The sequence below is a fragment of the Anomaloglossus baeobatrachus genome, chromosome 1 (genome assembly GCF_048569485.1).
Source record: "Anomaloglossus baeobatrachus isolate aAnoBae1 chromosome 1, aAnoBae1.hap1, whole genome shotgun sequence".
NCBI lineage: Eukaryota > Metazoa > Chordata > Amphibia > Anura > Aromobatidae > Anomaloglossus > Anomaloglossus baeobatrachus.
In genome coordinates this window covers 870045523-870065314 of record NC_134353.1, presented here as the reverse complement: position 1 = coordinate 870065314, position 19792 = coordinate 870045523, and the positions used below count along the sequence as shown (strand labels likewise).

At 45.7% G+C, this 19792-nt stretch overlaps 1 protein-coding gene across 1 annotated transcript in view; it reads left to right on the top strand.

Annotated features, from left to right (window-relative positions):
• RNF180 (ring finger protein 180) overlaps window positions 1-19792 on the top strand; it is a 117475-nt gene that overhangs the window by 14225 nt on the left and 83458 nt on the right. The gene's annotated exons all lie outside the window — the stretch shown is intronic.

Genomic DNA, 19792 nt, shown 5'->3' with positions numbered 1-19792 from the left:
TTGATCAAGCATCGGGGTGCTTGGACACCCCAGGGAGAGCCATTCATAGTCTCTGAATGGCTCTCACTGGAGGATAAAACAACATTTTCGGATGCAGTGTGTCCCAAAAAAAAACACCCTTTCTCCCCTCGGAAATGCTATATTTATGGCTTGTTGTATTTGTGCAGAGAGCCAAACAGCCCAATGATTGATTTCCATTTTATTCGTCCAAGAGTCTGACCTGCTTGACTCAAGTAACGAGCACTCAATCATTGTACTGCTCATCCATCACTAAAGATAACTTGTAGATTGACGGGGGGTAACCGTTGAGACCATACCAAAAATAAGAGTTGCAGTATACTCCAATCATAAAATGTAACCTTTAATGGTTAATATAGAAAATATACACCCACGTGAAATGTATGAAATATTTAGATAATAAAGGGTATCTGATTCACAATATTACAAATTGTTAGTATATACCAATGTGCATCCATGTTTCTTCCTTTCCCTGCTTTCTCCTATAAAACGTCCTGCCTATCAGCGGAGATGACCCTAATGTTTTCTGGTCTCCCCGCTCAACGTTGCGACCACTCATAGGTGCCACCATCACATTTATCCTCTAATGAGAAGGCATGAGATTCCCCGCAGTCCCTGGCAAGACTCTTACACACCAGTTGAGTATTTTGCTTCATAGAGAAGGTTCACAAGTGGGAGACCCCTTCTATGACAGCCATAGCCACAGTAGGGATTGCAAGACTTTTACATGTTCTAGGGTGGATTGAGACGTACATGACACATGGTCTGTTGAGTTCGCACAGGAGACCCTTGGCTAGACCACACATCACAGTCTGTGAATGGACCATGTGTCACGGACAACTGAATTTGCTCTAAACATGAAAGAGAATGGTGAAAATATTACTGATAATGAGGCATCTGACTCAGATCTACTGAAGAAGGGGTCATTCATTTGCTACTGGCTGCAAGTAGGGTTGTGCTCGTATCAGTTCTGTCTATATACAAGGTTATATAATACACTACAGACACCTATAGATGGATTTCAGTCTACTGTGCCTATATACAGTATACCTTTATTATGCTGTACGTCTGTAGATACACGTTTGATAAATGAGTTGTAGACTGTTTCCTGACAATGGTGACTATACAGAATTGCTGACGACTTTTTTTTTATTTTTCTAGGCAGCTTCCTAACTGTTTTCACGCATACATTACATGGCAATAAGAAATCATTAAGATTATGAGTGATACATGTCTAAAGGCCATAAATGCTACATGAAGGCATAATCTGTATTCACTGAATTGGAAAAGCGTGATAAATATAGTCTTAAAATCTGTACAAGTCTCTTCAGTTTCAGGACAGAGAAAACAAGTGCCCTATTTTTATGGACGGTCCAGGAATTTGTACACGGTTGGCAACCCTGTGTATTTGTCAGCGAAAGGGACACAACCAATTTTAGCCAAAAATAATTTTTCAATTCATTTATACCAGAAAACTACCATAAGGATGTTTTTAAATCTGCCCCATAAAGAGTCATGCACATTGTTCTTGCAGTCTTCAGCAGAGGTACAGTGAATGTCAGGATGATTTTACCTCTAACTGATACATCTGATAAACCGCTGCATAGGCATATATCGCCATAAGATTCAATGTTTGAGAAAATGTTTTGTCGCAGAATGCCCCTGTATGGAATAGAGTTGACTTCACATGCAACAATTGGACTAATGGTATAACCAATGGATACATTTGGCACATGCACCAGGAGTGTCATGATTTTGGTTAGCAGTGCTCTGTTATCCTGCAGAGCGTATGCTGGGCCTCATATTTCCCTCTGGTTCCTGGTCTAGTCCTGTGTGGTGTGGGAGGGGCCTGTTTTTTGGAGCCTTGTAACCAGTGATTGCCCTGCTTTATCTGGGAGTTGTTTAACCCGGAACACCGCTAGTGATAGTTCCTGTTCGGCAGTGTACGTCTCTGGTTCGCGTAGGTGACTGATCTGATCTTGTCCCGCTACCTAGTTTTTCATACCTCATCCCATCTATTCCCCTACTCTGACCTGACTCCCTGAGCTTTGGCTAGTGTCCTGAACCCGGCTCCTCTCGCTCCTGTGTACTCGGCTTGTCCTCTTGGCTTCCCGACCTCGGCTCGTCCCCTGACTCTGGCTCTGCTTTCTTCCTGATACTTTCTGGTTTATACACCCTTAGCACTTTAGCACTCACTTAGACTTTGGCTTGTCTTTCTCCCTCCGTCACTGACGTTATCTCCCGTCTTCTGACTCCTGGCTTGTTCTACTATACCTCACTAGTGTATCTAGCTACACCTAGTGTACACCCCCTGCAGATATCCTCCACTAGTGTGTCTGGCAACATCTAGTGGTGTATTGTCTCATTACACCTGGGTGATTGGCATCACAAGGAGCATTCCTGTCCCTTTAACACAGGAAATTCTGTGTCACAGCCATTGGCTGCTCACACATTTCATTGGACATGGCTTATTTTCTATTTTTTGGGCTAAAATTCTAGTAATTATAGACATTTTTTTATAGGGGGAAACAAACAAATGATCACACAAAATGCCCGTCAGCTGAATATTGCTCATGATCTGTCCGGATAAGCAGGAGAAATTTTCACCATAAAACAGGTGACAAGTTTTCTGTTAGCTACACTCTCTAATTATTAGAGGTGTCCCAGGCAAAGCACTCCCATCTGTTCAATATTGAGTCATCTACAGTGCTATGCAGACGTTTGAGCACCACTGGTCAAAATTACTGTTATTGTGAACAGTTAATCAAGTTGAAAATGAAATGATCTCTAAAAGGCATAAAGTTAAAGATGACATATTTTCTTTATATTTTAGGTAAAAACAAAAAAAAATATTTTCATCTTTAACATTTTAAAAACTACAAAAATGAAAATGGGCCAATGCAAAAGTTTGAACACCCTTGGAGATTTGTGTGCTCAGATAACTTTGATTATCATTTCAGACCTTAATTAGCCTGTTAGGTTTGTGGCTTGTTCATTATCAGAGTTAGGAAAGGGCAGGTGATGCAAATTTCAAAGCTTTATAAAAACCCAGCTTCCTCTAACCTTGTGCAAATAAAACAACAGCCATGGGTTTTTCAAAGCAGCTGCCTAGTGTTGCGGGCGGAGGAGGGGACGCTGCGCTCTCCCACTGCTCGGGCCCGGCTGCTGCTGCTGCTCGGTGGTGGCTCGAGCGGTGGGCCGGATCCCGGGGACTCGAGCGGCGTTCCTCGCCCATGAGTGAAAAGGGGGAATTGATTGTGGGGATTTGATATTGTCCGTGACGCCACCCACGGTTGTGGTGAGATTGGTGACACCACCGCTGCTCTGGACGGGGATCCCGGGAGCGATGACAGGGAGCAGCCTGGATGTTAGTTCTCCCCTCCGTGGGTAGGGGATTGGTTGTCCCGGGGCCCGGTGATGGGGTAGGGATGGATGGCAGGCGGGTTACGGGGCCTGGCGAGGTGCAGGGTCGCGGGGGCAGCGCTGTGCCGCACGGCACGGTGGTACTCACTCAGCCAATGATGTACACAAAGTCTCCGGTAAAACAAACGGCTGGATGGACGGGTCCCACAGACGGCTGCGGTGTTTCTCCTCCCGGCAGGTTGATGGTGACTGCCTTTCCCTGCACCTGTGTAGTGTAGACGGTTCCAATGGGTTCCCACCGGTAACCCGCTCCCCAGCTTGGATGGGTGCTGAAGGAGCCCCTTTTGCCCGCAGGCTCTGGCCCTGGGAACTTTAGCCTTGGCGGTGACTGTGTTTCCCTCTCTCGGTTGGACTGTTGCCTTCTGACGGGACTTGGCTGCTGGGGAACCCAGGAGGTTCCCTTCGCTAACGAATTTGGCAAATTCACGGCGACTCCTAGCCTTGCCGGGGTCCGTAAGCCCCTGCAGGATGGTGCTGGCTTCTCTTTGCGTACCGGTCCGGTACCGCCGGGCCATAGCCCATCCACGGTCCTTACGGTTAGCTCCAATAGGCCACTCCTGCAGACGGTCACCACCGTCTGCCAACCTTGCTGTTCCGTCCGGGCCACACACCCGGACCAACTTCAGGCTGCTTAACTGCCATTTCCCTCCTTCCACTTTCACCTCCAAAACTCGTCTCTCTCTACTCCTCAACTCATCTCCTGCTTTTCCCGCCTCCAGGACTGTGAACTCCTCGATGGGCGGGGCCAACCGCCTGGCCCACCCCCTGGTGTGGACATCAGCCCCTGGAGGAAGGCAACAAGGGTTTTCGTCTGACTTTGGTGTGCCTGACCGGGAGTGTGGGGTGTGTTGGTGTAGTTACCTGTGGCCCCTGGCTTGTCCAGGGCGCCACACCTAGCACTCTGAAAATCAAAATGGTGAAGGTCCACAAAGCAGAAGAAAGCTAGAAGAAAATAGCAAAGCGTTTTCAAGTTGCCCTTTCCTCAGTTCGAAAAGTAATTCAGAAATGGCACTTACAGAAACAGTGGAGGTCAGGATAAGGTCTGGAAAACCAAGCAAAATTTCTGTGAAAGCTGCTTGTAGGACTGCTAGAGAGGCAAATCAGAACCTTCACTTCACTGCAAAAGTCCTTCAGGAAGATTTAGCCGACTCTGGAGTTGTGGTACATTGTTCTACTGTTCAGAGACACCTACAGAAAAATGGCCTTCATGGAAGAGTCATCTGAAGAAAACCTCTCCTGCGTCCTAACCATAAAATTTAGCATCAGAAGTATGCAAAATAACATCTAAACAAGACTGATGTATTTTGGAAACAAGTCGTGTTAACTGATGAGGTTAAAATAGAACTCCTTGGCCACAATGATCAAACCAAATGTTTGGGGAAAAAAGGAGACAGAATGTCATGACAAGAATATCTCGCCAACCATTAAGCATGGGGGGTGGATTAATCATGCTTTGGGTTGTGTTCTAGCCAATGGCACTGGGAACATTTCACGGGTAGAGGGAAGAATGGATTCAATTAAAGTTTAACAAATTCTTCAAGCAAACATAACACCATCTGTAAAAAAGCTGAAGTTGAAAAGAGGATGACTTCTACAAATGGATAAGGATCCTAAACACAATTCAAAATCCACATTAGCCTATGTCAAAAGGTACAAGCTGAAGGTTTTACAATGGCCCTCACAGTCCCCTGATCTGAACATCATTGAAAATCTGTGGCTAGACCGCAAAAGAGCAGTGCATGCAAGAGGACCCAGGAATCTTACAGAACAAGAAGACTTTTCCAAGGAAGAAAGTATGAAAATCCCTCAAACAAGAATTGAAAGACTCTTGGCTGGCTACAAAAAACATTTACAAGCTTTGATACTTGCCAAAGGGGGTGCTGCAGTGTACTAACCATGCAGGGTACCCAATATTTTGCATTGGCCAACTTTATTTTTTGTTGTGAATTTAAAAATGTAAAAATATATATATTTTTTTTGTCTAAAATGCAGAGGATATGTGTTATCCTTAACTTTATGGCTTTTACAGATAATTTCATCTTCAACTTGCTTAATTGTTCAGAACATCAGTAAACTTGACCAGGGGTGCTCAAACTTTTGCATGCCACTGTATACTCAACTATGCTCCAACCAAATGCATGACCCGTATACAGTAGTATCAGCATTTACTGGACATGCAGTTACGGACTTTTTGCCTTATCCATTTCCTTTACAAACAGGCTGCATAGTTTGAGTTTATTGTTATGTAGGATGTTATATTTTAGTATAATGCGCATTCAATGTAGCAACAAATTTTATAAAGGGAAACAAGACAAAAAGTTTCCCACTGTAATTATTCATTAAGGAGTTGTCGTCAGACAATGCAAATTTCCATCGGCTTTGTTTGCTAAACAGCAGCAGGCTCCTGCAGTGCGGCTTATCACCACCAGCCGGTCCTCATATCTAAGATGTTTTACCTGGGTACCATCGTAGGTTGATATTTATTTATTGTTTATTACTTTTTAATGAGGAGTTTTTGCAGGAGAAAAGGAGTGGGAGTACGTAAAGTATTTCAGTGCCAGCAGGTGACTTTTATTTTTTAAATAAAATAAAATTTAAAAAGATTGATTATAAAAGTATAAAAAAGAATTCATGATAATACTGTATATTTAAGGGCATTTTCTGGGAATATTATTCAGTTAGGCCTTTGGTCCTTGAATTTTTTTAAAATTTAATATGTGAAAAAAACTTCACTGTAACCCCACAGCATTTCACAGAACTGAGCGCAGTAAACCATACCTGAACAGAGGGGCAAGCTATGCGGGAAATTTTGACTGCACCCCAAGCCACACCCATTTGGCAGTGCGAGACATTCAGCTGATGTGACGGCACTCAGGTTAGTTGTGGTCACAGCTGGTGGTTCCCACGGTCCGCTACCTGTGACCAAAGGTAAATTGACCTCAGGTGACTTAAAGTCAGTGACCTCACCTCAGGTCACCTGAGGTCAAGTTCCCAATCAGACACAGGTGGAGGACCATGGGAACCTCCAGCTGCGATCGCAACTAATCTGAGTGACGTCACCGATCATCACTGCGGCTCATTCTCTGCTTGAAGTTACAGCATGCTGTCATGACTTCAGATGTAGCAGAGTTGGGATTTTCGTGGGACATCGTGTGGATTACATCGAAAATTCAGGGGTATTTTTAGGGTTAATAAAGGAATGAAAGAGGGTGCTCGTTTGTCTTTTATTTCAAATAAATGATTTTTTTCGGTGTTTGTGTTTATTTCTTTTGACTTACAGGTTAGTTAATAGGAGATCTCATAGAACCTCCCATTACTAATCTAGGAATTAATAGCAGCTGTGGGCTGCCATTAACCCCTTATTACCTCGATTGCCACAGCACCAGGACAATTGGGAAGCGTTGGGTAAAATTCTGGATTGTCGTATCTAATGGATGCAGCAATCCTGGGCGGCTGCAGGTTGCTATTTTAAGGCAAGGGGGGCCAATAACCATGGGTCTCCCCAGCCTGAGAATACCAGCCCCCAGCTGGTGTGCTTTATCTTGGTTGGGTATCAAAATTTTAGGTGACTGCATGCCTTTTTTTTAAATTATTCATATAATTAATAAAAAAAAAAAAAGCTGCATGCGGTTCCTCTTAATTTGATACACAGCCAAGATAAGCGCACAGCTGGGTACTGCAGCCTGCAGCCATAGGCTTTATATGTGCTAGGCATCATAATATGGGGGGACCCCACGACAATTTATTTATTTTTACACCATGATAGACCCGCAGACAGAATCTATGATGGGAAGCAGTCAGATGCTGTCACACAGGCTGGGGACGCCTCTGACTGCAACCAGTCACATGCTCCCATGGACAGGGGAAGCAGTGATTATGCATGAGGATAATGAGTGGCCCTAGAAGTAGAATAAGAGGTCACGGGAGCAGTTACAGCCGCGCCGGACCTTCGGTAAGTATAACATGCTTGCTCCAATCCCCATATCCCTTCTACCACCATTTTTAAGTGCCGGATTCTGGTTTCTATAGACAGTTTTGTTTTTATTTAACCTGGTTAGACCGATCGATTCCGGGTATCTGCTAGTCCTCCCATCACTGCTAAAAATGCTGGTCAAAAACGCACAAAGAATTGACATGCTGCATTTTTGTTGTCACCACAAAACTGCAGCCAAAAAAAAGCAACGTGTGTACAGCAAATCTGAAATCTGTTGTGGAAGGAAAAGCATACAGTTTGTGGTGACTAATAGGTCACCACAAACTGCACCAATAACGCATCAAAAAGTGCTGCGTGTCCTTGGGGCCTTAATCTTCTTTGGTTATTGCATTTTTTGGGATTATTTTATGCCTTTTCTAATTTATTTGATGCGTTTTTTGGTGCCGATGTGAAGCCGCGTTTGTTTTTTTTTTATATAATTGCAGTTTTATCTATGTTTATTTTTGGCTCCACATAGAAGCCGCTAGAGAAAAAAAAAGTACCAAAACCGCACAGTTCAGTGGTGTCTTTAGAGGCACAGTGGGTGAAGATTTCATGAAATCACATCCACTTTGGTGATTTTGGTGCTTTTTTTTTTTCTATAGGTTTCTACAGTATGTGGAGCCTGAAAAAAAACAGCAAGAAAAATCAATCACTCAATGTTTTTAGGCCTTTTGCAAATCACCATAAATAATCTGATTGCTGTGTTGTCAGAATTGTTACAAAGGGACACTAAATAGTCCATGTTATTTGCTGGTTTGTGATGCTTATTATAGTTTTAAAAAGTGCATTACAAATTACATTGTAATTGTTTTATTATTTTTTAGTGATTTTATAGGAAGAAAAAAGAATCTCTCTTTCTCTCTAGAACACAACGACATAGAAATACACTGCTATGTACAATGTATCTCAATGTACCAGTATTATGTGCCTGTGGAGTCAGAGCAAAATCCTCCCTATGAGATCATATCTGTGGCTCAAATGTTTAGCTGCTGCCTAAAATGTTTGACGGTCGTCGGTTCGTATCCTGGGAGAGGGAAAAATGACATTTTTCTAATTGAGTCTCATTATTTTATAGTAGTTTTGTAGGAACAGGAAATAGCTGACTTTTTTATTCACCGTTAGTATACAGGGACAAAGATACACTGCTATGTACAGATATATCTTTATGTACCTGTATAATATGCTTCCAGGTTCCCTGCTTGCAGTACAGGTCAAGATGGCTCATTAGAAGAGCTGCTGTCTACAGACAAGGATTTTATAACTTCGAGTTCTGGGAAGCCCCGAAAAGAAGGGAATTGTTAACTTCATTTATGCTCACACAGAGAGCTACAGAGGAGAGGAAGTTAGTACAAAAGCCCTGACTGATGGGACACCAAGATTGAGCCCTGAAATTGGGACAGTCCCGCTGTATCCAGGATGGTTGGGAGCTATGTGTAGACTATGCAGCAATGCTCAGACTTTAGGTCAGTAACCTGTGCCATATAGCAAGAGTGCAGTGAGGAAGAGAGGGGCACTTTTGATGCTTTAAAGTCAAATTGTCATCATGAATTTTTACCACTAACTAAAGGCAAGTATATAAAGGTGCTCTGATGCTCATTAAAGCTTTACCTGTCTGGTAGAAATCAGTTTTGCTGTTTTAGAGAAGTACATAGTTAAAATTCTATGTTAATGAGCTGCACTCACAGCTCTTCTTAATCTCTGCATTTTCCCCACCTTTTGCCTTTTGTCTGCCTTTTCCCTGCATAAGTTACCACTGAAAAGTCAATGGCAGATGGGGGGAAGGGGGAGAGGGAAAAACGGGGTCAGGAGTTGAAGAGGGAGATTACTCATACAGGGGAAAGTGAATTCCTGTTTCTACATAGAACAGAGAAAAGAGAAGTATTAACTGGGTAGAAGGGCAAAATGAATAATTATAAGTATACAGTGCTATATAATATGATGACAGCAAAATATTAAGAGGATACAAACATTTCTGGGAGTGCTTCTTTAAAACATCTTTATATGGATGCCGCTAGTTTGGGGTATAAAATCCTGATGACCAGTTGTCTAATTTACAACAGCTGTTATAACTTGATTCAGACAAAGGAAGGGAAGATGGGAGATCAGAGAGCAGCTCAGGCAGAAAGCCTGTTCCTTCTTTAAAGAAGCAATTCCATAGTTTTTTTTTATCCTCTAAATATATTGCAATCATATTATATAGATCTGTATACATAAAATTGCTCATTTTGCCCTTCTACCCAGTTAATTATTCTCTTTTTCATTAGGTCTATTACTATCACATGATTAGAATCACACTATCTGAATCCTTCTAACCTTTCTATGTAGAATTAGGAAAAAACTGTCTTCTTGCATAAAGCGGGCTTTACACGCTACGAGATCACTACAGTAATCTCGTTTGGGTCACGGATTTTGTGACGCACATCCGGCCGCTGTAGCGATCTCGTTGTGTGTGACTCCTAGGAGCGATTTTGGATCGTTGCAAAAACGTCCAAAATCGCTCCTCGTTGACATGGGGGTCCGCTCCCAATTATCGCTGCTGTCGCTGGGGCGAAGTTGATCCTCATCCCTGCGGCAGCACACATCGCTGTGTGTGACGCCGCAGGAACGAGGAACCTCTCCTTACCTGCCACACGCCAGTAATGAGGAAGGAAGGAGGTGGGCGGGATGTTCGGCCCGCTCATCTCCGCTCCTCCGCTTTGATTGGGCGGCCGCTTAGTGACGTCGCTGTGACGCCGAGCAAACCGCCCCCTTAGAAACGAGGCGGTTCGCCAGTCACAGCGACGTCGCCGAGCAGGTAAGTACATGTGACGCTGCCGTAGCGATAATGTTCGCTACGGCAGCGATCACCAAATATCGCCATAACGATAGGGGCGGGTGCTATCATAATCGCCATCGCTAGCATCGGCTAGCGATGTTGCAGCGTGTAAAGCCACCCTTAGTCATCATTAAAACTACAAATCTAGGTCACTGAAAAGTTTTTTAATTCTAATGACAACTCATGCAGGGAAAAAAGACTTCCTGTTTCTACATAGAGCTTAGAAGGATTCAGCTAGTCTTTTTTTAATTGTGATGTTATAGACCAAATGGAAAACAGAAGAATTAACTGGTTAGAAGAGCAAAATGAATAATTGTAAGTACACAGTTCTATATAATATGTTGACTGCAGTAATCAAAACTTTGATAGGAGTTGTTCTTTAATATTAGCATGGGCGTGCTGAAGTATATGTAAATTGTGCATATATGTATGTATATGTGTGTAATGTATATGAATATATCTGTTTTGTTTATGTATGTGTGTACAAATTTGTCAGATTTGTGATATTGCAGCAGATTTACTGCTCCGGCCTAAATCTAGATGTAATCTAATCTATACAATAATACCTATACAGTCTAAAAATCTAATATGTAAAGCTCAGTGTATGTGTGTGTGTATGTGTGTATGGGTGTGTGTGGTGTGTGTTTGTGTGTGTATGTCTGCTAAAGGAATTTGCACCGTCGCATTTGCAATCACGATATTTTGCACAGACACCCTATGTGACTCAGGGAACGTCATAGACTATGTTTTGACGGGGAAATTTAACCCCGCGCTTTACAGTTACTCTCCAAAATCCTGCCTCCATTAAACTGGATAGAGGTGGGAGCTACAGGCTATTAATAGCAACTGTCAGTGGTTGCTATAGGAACAAAATAAACTGTTAGTTTAAGAAGCTTATGTGTGAGGTAATATGATGTCAGTGGGGAGACAAATAGAGAGAGACAGAAAAAAACAGACAGACAGAGAGAGACAGACGTGGAAAGAAACAGACAGAGACAGACAGGCAAAGAGACAGACAGGCAAAGAGACAGACTGGGAAAGAGACAGACTGGCAAAGAGACAGACTGGCAAAGAGACAGACGGGGAAAGAGACAGACGGGGAAAGAGACAGACCTGGAAAGAGACAGACCTGGAAAGAGACAGACGGGGAAAGAGACAGACAAAGGCAGACGGGGAAAGAGACAGACGGGGAAAGAGAGAGAGACAGACAGACACACACATAGAGACATATCCAAAAAAGAAAAGTCCACAGCACCTTGGTTAAAAAACTTAAGTGCCTGTGCAACAGCACAACCAGCACCTCAGGAGCGCACGTCCAAGATCAAGGGATCACTTGAAAAAACATACCAATAACAAGGATGACAGCGCTGCTCCGGGTGAAAAAACATACAATTTCTTTATTCCATCAGTTGTGTAACAGCAACGTTTCGACCTGGTGTCTTTGTCAAGCATGACAAAGACACCAGGTCGAAACGTTGCTGTTACACAACTGATGGAATAAAGAAATTGTATGTTTTTTCACCCGGAGGAGCGCTATCATCCTTGTTATTGGTACACACATAGAGACAGACACAGAGAAAAAGAGAGACAGACAGACACAGAGATGGAGACAAACAGACTGATACAAATACAGAGAGATAGAAACATGTAAATCTAAAAATAAGGAGCGCTGATAGTGTAATACCAAATGGATCAGTGTTGTATATCAAAAAATATACACTCACCTGAACAGGTTGTGACAGTCACAACCACTAGTACGCATGAGATAATGGCGTCTGCTGCGGCCCCTTGTGGATGAGCATTCAAAATGGAGTAGAGAATGGGTTAATGCCGCACATCAGCCAAAATGAAGATGTAGAAATGTTGATGATAATTAACTCTTTTTTTATTCCATAGGTCTACGCGTTTCGAGGTGAAAACCTCTTCCTCAGGGCCAGTACATCAACAAAAAGCAACTTTTTGTTGATGTACTGGTCCTGAGGAAGAGGTTTTCACCTCGAAACGCGTAGACCTATAGAATAAAAAGAGAGTTAATTATCATCAACATTTCTACATCTTCATTTTGGCTAATGTGCGGCATTAACCCCTTCTCTACTCCATTTGGAAGAGAGATAGAAACAGACAGACAGAGGCATAGACACAGACAGACAAAGAAAGACACAGACAGAGAGACAGACAGTGACACACAGACAGAGACTGGGAGAGAGACAGTTACTATCCCAGGCAACGCCTGAGTACTACAGCTAGTCTAATATAAAAAGCTCAGTGTATACATACATACATACATACATATGTTTGTATGTGTGTATGTCCGCTAAAGGAATCCACACCGTCGCATTTACAATCACGAAATTTTGCAGACGCACCATGTGACTCAGGAAACGTCATAGACTATGTTTTAACAGGAAAATTTTACCTCATGCTTTACAGTTAAGAGTATGTTACACGCTGCGACATCGCTACCAATATATCGTCGGGGTCACATCGTTAGTGACGCACATCTGGCGCCGGTAGCGACATCGCAGCATGTGACACAAATGAGCGACAATCAACGAGCACAAAAACATGAAAAATCGTTGCTCGTTGACACGTCGTTCATTTCCTTAATGCGGCATGTTCCGGCCGCTCATCTCCGCCCCTCCTCTGCTATTGGACGGCCGCTTTGTGACACCGCTGTGAGGTTACCCGCGGCCACCGCTGGATCCAGCGGTGGCCGCGAGTTACCTGACTGACAGCTGCTGATCGCGCTACTCATCTCATTAGCTGCGTGGAGGTGACCGGAGCGGCGGTGTCTTCTGCTGCTCCTGTCACCTGCATGCAGCAGAGCTGGACGCGACGCTGGAGGTCCGTGGAGTACGCCGGACATGGAGGGTTTGTCGGGGTTAATAAATTGGTAATGAGGGAATTTGTTTGTGTTTTTTATTTCTAATAAAGGATTTTTTTCGGGTGTGTGTGTTTTTTTACTGTAATTTACAGATTAATCATGGAGGGTGTCTCATAGACGCCTGACATGATTAATCTAGGACTTATTGGCAGCTATGGGCTGCCAATAACTCCTTATTACCCCGATTTGCCAACGCACCAGGGTAAATCGGGAAGAGCCGGGTACAGCCCCAGAACTGTCGCATATAATGTATGCGGCAATTCTGGGCGGCTGCTGACTGATATTGTTAGGGTGGGGGGCCCCCCATAACGTGGAGCTCCCCATCCTGAGAATACCAGCCTTCAGCCGTATGGCTTTATCTGGCTGGTATTAAAATGGGGGGGGACCGCACGCCGGTTTTTTTAATTATTTATTTATTTATTTTACTGCACAGTATAGACACGCCCACCGGCTGCTGTGATTGGGTGCAGTGTGACACCTGTCACTCAGCGTGGTGGGCGTGTCTCACTGCAACCAATCACAGCCGCCGGTGGGCGGGTAAAGCAGGGAATACGAGATTGATTAATGGGCGGCCGGCTTTTTCAAATTAGAAAAAGCCGCCGGAGCAGTGTGAACGCCGTGCAGCGCCGGGGATCGGGGAACGGTGAGTATGAGAGAGGGGGGGACACTTCAGTCACTCGGGGGATTAGTGGTCACCGGTGAATCCTTCACAGGTGACCGCTAATCAGTACATGGCACAAAGACAGAGCCGCGGCATGACAATGAAGTCGGGTGAAGTTCACCCGAGTTCATTCTCATCCCGCTACTCTGTCTTCCGACATGTAGTAACGACATTTTGCATCACACACGTACATTTCACACGGACAACACATACACATGTCAGTTATTTCACTCACGCACACACAGACATTCCACACGCACATACGGCTAGCATACGGGATACACACGCAGGCCACACATACCATAAAAACGGACATAAAAAACGGAAAACGGACCCGAAAAACGGCCCGTTTTACACGGACGTGGTTTTCACGGATGTGTGGCGGAGCCCTAAGAGAGAGAGAGAAGCAGGCAGACAGAGAGAGAGACAGACAGAGAGGGAGACAGATAGACAGAGAGAGAGAGTGGGAGATAGGGAGAGTGAGAAAGACACTTAGTTACTATCCCGGGCAGCGTCGGGCAATACGGCTAGTGTGCTATAATTATTATAAGCTAGCCAAATTATTTTTGCATTTAGCTCAGTAATTATGCTCCCCAAAAATGTAAAAGTGTAATTTGTTGGCTGCAGGATGAGTAAACTGAGAATCTGTCAGTCAGCTGGCTATGATGGTCTAATAGAGAGAATGTAACTGCCTTTATCTGTGTCTCTCGGCTAGTTTATGGTCACAGACAACATTAAAGTAGATTGTGCACTGAAACAAATAGCCTGTAAAGCCAAACGGTGCAAAATTTCTAATGAAACCCACTGATAAACTAAGCCATACTCCGTCTTCCAGATTTTTCTACATACCTAGGGCTCGTTCACACTGGCGTATATTCTCTCATGCGAGAGAATCGGATTGATTATGCTAATGACACTCAATTCAAACTCTGATCTGAGCGCGAGCCAAGTGTCGTTCACGGTATTCCTATTCTCTAGCAAGTGAGAACCGTAACACAGGTGTGGAGAAGATGGAGGGATTACTTTTGCCATCTTCTCTATTGTCAGTGTGGTGTAAATCAGACTCGTATGACTTTCGAGTGCAGTCCAATGTTTTGAATGTACGCAGTCACTTGAATGGGTGCGCGGCAATCTCATCATACATTGACCTTTTCCTCATGCCGAATCAGCATAAGAAAAAAAGTGCTGGTCGGCACTGCCCCATGGTATAGCATTAGTCCTAAGGCTATCCAATAAAACATTGGACAGCCTTTGTTCTAGTTATATGCTAGTGTGAGTGTACTCTAAAATGGGTTTTCCAGTCTTCTGTTAAGTCTGCAGTCGCTCTAGGTGGTGGGTGTGGTGGGGACTTGTCATCAGGGTCAGGACAGGAGTCAGGGCCAGGTCGGGGACACGGACCTCCATACCTTCAAGGATACCTCCCTGTCTTCCCTGGGCATCCATTACACCCGATCCTTGACAGCGTTCCTAAATTCTCTGTATCAACCCTTGCAGCATGCTTCAGCTTATAGACTGTAGCAAAAACCTGCTGACAGATTCTATTTAAAAGTTACAATCAATGCCGAACACATCATTTAAGAGGAGAAACTGAGAAGGGACATCTGGACTTATACTTTGCATGGACTGGGAGTAATTGTTTGGTTACATAGTTATATAGTTACATAGGTTGAAAAAAGACCTAGGTCCATCTAGTTCAACCTTCCTCCACCAATTCTACATTTTGTCCCTAAGTCACTTATAACCAACAGTGTTGTGTGTACTGAGGAAATCATCCAGCCCTTTTTTAAAAGCTGTTATAGTATCTGCCATTTCTACCTCTTGTGGTAGGGCATTCCACAGTCTGACTGCTCTAACTGTAGAGAAACCTTTCCTATTTCAACCCTTTGGTTGAAGAACTCCAGGGCTGTCTGACCACATAGAATGTTGCTATTAACACATGCACATAGATATATGCCAGCACCCAAAAAAAAATCTAATTTGACAAGAAAAAAATAAGGAAAATTAGTTTTGTGAATGCCAGATACAAATCTTTACTGCCTCATTCACCCTACTACTAACCACTATGTATGGCAGGAATGTGGATCGGGGCTCTCTTTTCCGGCAATTAGTCGTTCAGAGTAGTCAGATCCATTGTGATATAGTATTTATCTAGTAGATGATATGTGACACCCTGGACTAGTCAGGTCGTCCCAAGCAGTCCCATGCACACACACACACCCTCCCTAAAAAGGTAACAGCAGCCAAACTTCAAAACCCTTCTCACCTCCCTCCAGGTTTGATGTCCACACCAGGGGGGTGGAGCCAGGTGGTTGGCTCCGCCCACCGAGAAGTTCACAGGCCTGGAGGCGGGAAAGACAGAGAGTAGTTCAGAGAGTAGCTTTGACAGTGGAGGAGAGAAGTCGAGTTCAAAGGCAGACCTGTGACTAGGCCTGCCAATAGTCTACTCAGGTGGCTGGGTTGGAGCCCAGTCACCTCTGGCAAGGAGGCAAACGGTGGTGGCCGCCTGCAGGAGCTGGGATTACAGCCGATGGAACCGTAGGGACCGGGATCGGCCGTTTGGAAACCGGAGCACCAGGAGGGGTACTCAGACCCAGTACGAAGCCCAGAAACCACTAGGCTAAGTCGAATCAACTGATTGAGGACTGTACTTTAGGACCTTTCCCACACAAGACCCGACTGAAGACAACAGCCCAACCTTTTAGGGTAAAGTCACCGCCAAGGCATAGAGACCCAAAGGGCCAGCGTCTGCGGGCAAACAGGGCTCTCCCGACACCCAGCAAGCCGGGGAGCGGACTACCGTTACTTAGGCATAGGGGTCAGAACATTCACATTGAGGAGGTGCAGGAGAAAGGCGGAAACCACCAACCTGTTAAGGGAGAAGCTGCATCCGGCTGCGGGCCCCATTCATCATCCCGTTTGGTTTACGAGAGACTCCAGTGTGTTGTGTCATAGTGAGTACACCAGTGCCTTCGGGCCACGCACCGCACTGCACCGCACCGACACCCCAGCACGCACCCGCTCCCCCGCCTCAGCTCCTCCCTCAAGCCCCCGGGACCATCACTCCCCTACCCACGGAGGGGTCAACACCAAGCTGCGCAACACTGTCCTCGGGAGGCCTAGTCAACGGCAGCAGTGGTGTCCATCCATTCACCACAACCCGTGGGTGGCGTCACGAACTTGAAAATCCCTTACATACCACCGTGGCCCCGGCCGTGGATCTCCACACCGGAGTCCCCGCGTGTAGCGCCAACCCCCCCCCCTTACGGAGCGTCGTGACCCCCGGGTCCGTGAAGAGCTCGAGCCACCCACCATACGAGCACGGATCCGAGCGGCTCGGCAGCCGGCCGAGCCCACTGGGTGGTACACGTACCCTCTTTCTGGCGTCAGCAAACAGGATTGAACCCATCCACTTACCGGTGGAAGTGCGCCTTGAAGTTGTTGTTAGCGGCATCCCGCTGAAAAATTGCAGAATCCGCCATCTTGTCACTATCCAGTGGTGCGAAGTTTCCCACCCAAGCCATCTTCTCCAAGTAGAAAGGGCACGAAAAGTGAATCCCCGCCCCCTGAGAGCAGAGCGGTGCAGAAAGCAAGTGAAGTGCCCCGAAAAGACCAAGTGGGGGAGAGTGAAGATCCAGCCTCATGTGACTGAGGAGATAAAGGGCAGGGACTCCAGGACTCTGCCACCCGTTGTGTTCCTGGATCCCGAGAGTGCAACATGTCCGCCCCGTCTGAGAAGTCCGAGTTCCCGGAGCCCGCGCCTGGAACAGCGGCGTGCTGAGGAGTCAGATGACACTGCTGTGCTGCCGCAATCGAGCCCAAGTGCGTCTCTTGCTGGAACAATGGACAGCTGAAATGGAGGAGCTGGCTGTGGTCGCACGGGCGCATGGAGTGGAGACCATTTTAGAGGAGTTGGTAGGTCACCCACGCCCCTATGTCCCTGAGGGACCGGCCGCTGCAGCTGAGGGACCCAGCCTGCCCCCGGCCCCTATATGGCCTCACCCGTTGCCCGTGTCGGCCGCTGCTGCTTCCCCACTCAGCCCGCTGCCACCGGTATCGGTAGCGGAATCCGCAATGTTGCCCCGCGAGGGTCCAGATGCTAAAGAGACTGTCGGCCAGCAGGAAGTTGCAATCGCCGCATGGGCTGAAGAAGTGGCAGACTTGGAAGTACCGGTAGCGACCCCTCGTGTGACAGCCGGCGGCGACCCGCCTCACACCGAGAGGGCGTTGGCCCCGGCTAAGATGGAGATGGGGCCCGGTCCACGAGACCCTGCCACCGGCCACCTGGAGTCAGATGATAGCGGCTCAGGGGCCGACACGGAGCCGGTCTCAGAGGATGAGGCCACTGGTATTTCAACATGCAGGCTACTTACATCTCGCGGAATGGTGGGAACAGGTACCGGATGGCCCTCTCCCGCCGCGCCTGCTGTGTGCTGGAGCTGTACGAGGGCGAGGTAGAGTCTGCCTCAGAAGATGAATTCCCTCGCCCCCGACCAGATGAAAATGAAGAAGATGCAGAGTAAAGGCAGCGGAAACCGGCTGTCAAAGTTGAACAGTCCCTGTTTTGACCATACTGCCCGTTGGGCATGACAGCGGTGGTGTCCATCCATTCACCACAACCCGTGGGTGGCGTCACAAACTTAAAAATGCCTTACAAACCACCGCGGCCCCGGCCGTGAAACTCCACACCGGAGTCCCCGTGTGTAGCGCCAACGCCCCCTTACGGAGCGACATGACCCCCGGGTCCGTGAAGAGCTCGAGCCACCCACCGTACGAGCACGGATCCGAGTGGCTCGGCAGCCGGCCGAGCCCGCGGGGAGGTATAGATAAATAGGTGATAAACGTTTTCGTAGTCCGTATACAAATCTCCATTTAGTTCTAACGCTGCGTAAACTTCCCACGTGTTATTTTAACTTGTAATATTTCCAAAAGTTTACAGCGGTCATTTCCACCTTGCAGACAGCGAAGGACAACGGCAGCCGCCATTAATTACAAGATAGGCATCAGTTTACATAGATTAATTGAAGCTGCACCAATTAACTGCAACACATACACCAGTAATGTTCTAACATGTGCTCCAATATATCACCCATTATGTTCTATATTCCACTATGGACACTTGTTGTTATACCATTTATTCCTAGCTCCGTACAGGCAGACATCACAGTCCGGGTCATTCTGCTGCATATGATTGATGCCACTTGTTACGAATATACAGCATTTGTATTATATGTGTGAAGAAGCTTTAGGTGAAATGTTTATTTATTAACAGCAGAGGGCACCAGAGTTCACGCTTCAGAAGCCATAAATATCCCAGAAATCACAATCTCTCCAGCGTCAGATCTTTACCGCACGGCTTGTCTTCTTCTACCAGATAAAATTTGAACTTAGAAGAATACGATGGAATAATAATAATAATAATAGTAGTAAAAAAAGAAACTTGTTAGAATTTCTCTCCTTTATTTCTTAAGTGAGCATGCAAAAAAAAATGTTTCCATATTTCATTATTTAATTTGAGGATTGGGGCCAGCACCTGTAAGACACTCACAGGCCTGGACAGTATGTCACCTCTCATGCCACTTCCTTCCCAAAATGTCTCCTTTAATTAATAAGGAAGGCTGTGAGGTCTCCTGACCGTACACAATGGCTACTACCGTGTTTCCTCGAAAATAAAACCTAGCAAGGCTTAAATATAAGCCATACCCCGAAAATAAGACATAGTCGCGGTTCAATAATGAAGTGTCCATACAGCTAAAAATGTTAAAGAATCCTGCAGGACACTTCATTATAGAAAGCAGACGCCCCCCAAATGAGAGAAGACAGAAGACCCCGCAATCATACTCACAAGACGCCAACCAGAAGCAGTGGAATACATCAAGGACCTGCAGCGGAACGCACACCTACACACATCAGATCACACACCCACATCAGATCACACACCCACATCAGATCACACACCCACATCAGATCACACACACACACACACATACACAATCACACATCAGATTGCACACTCGT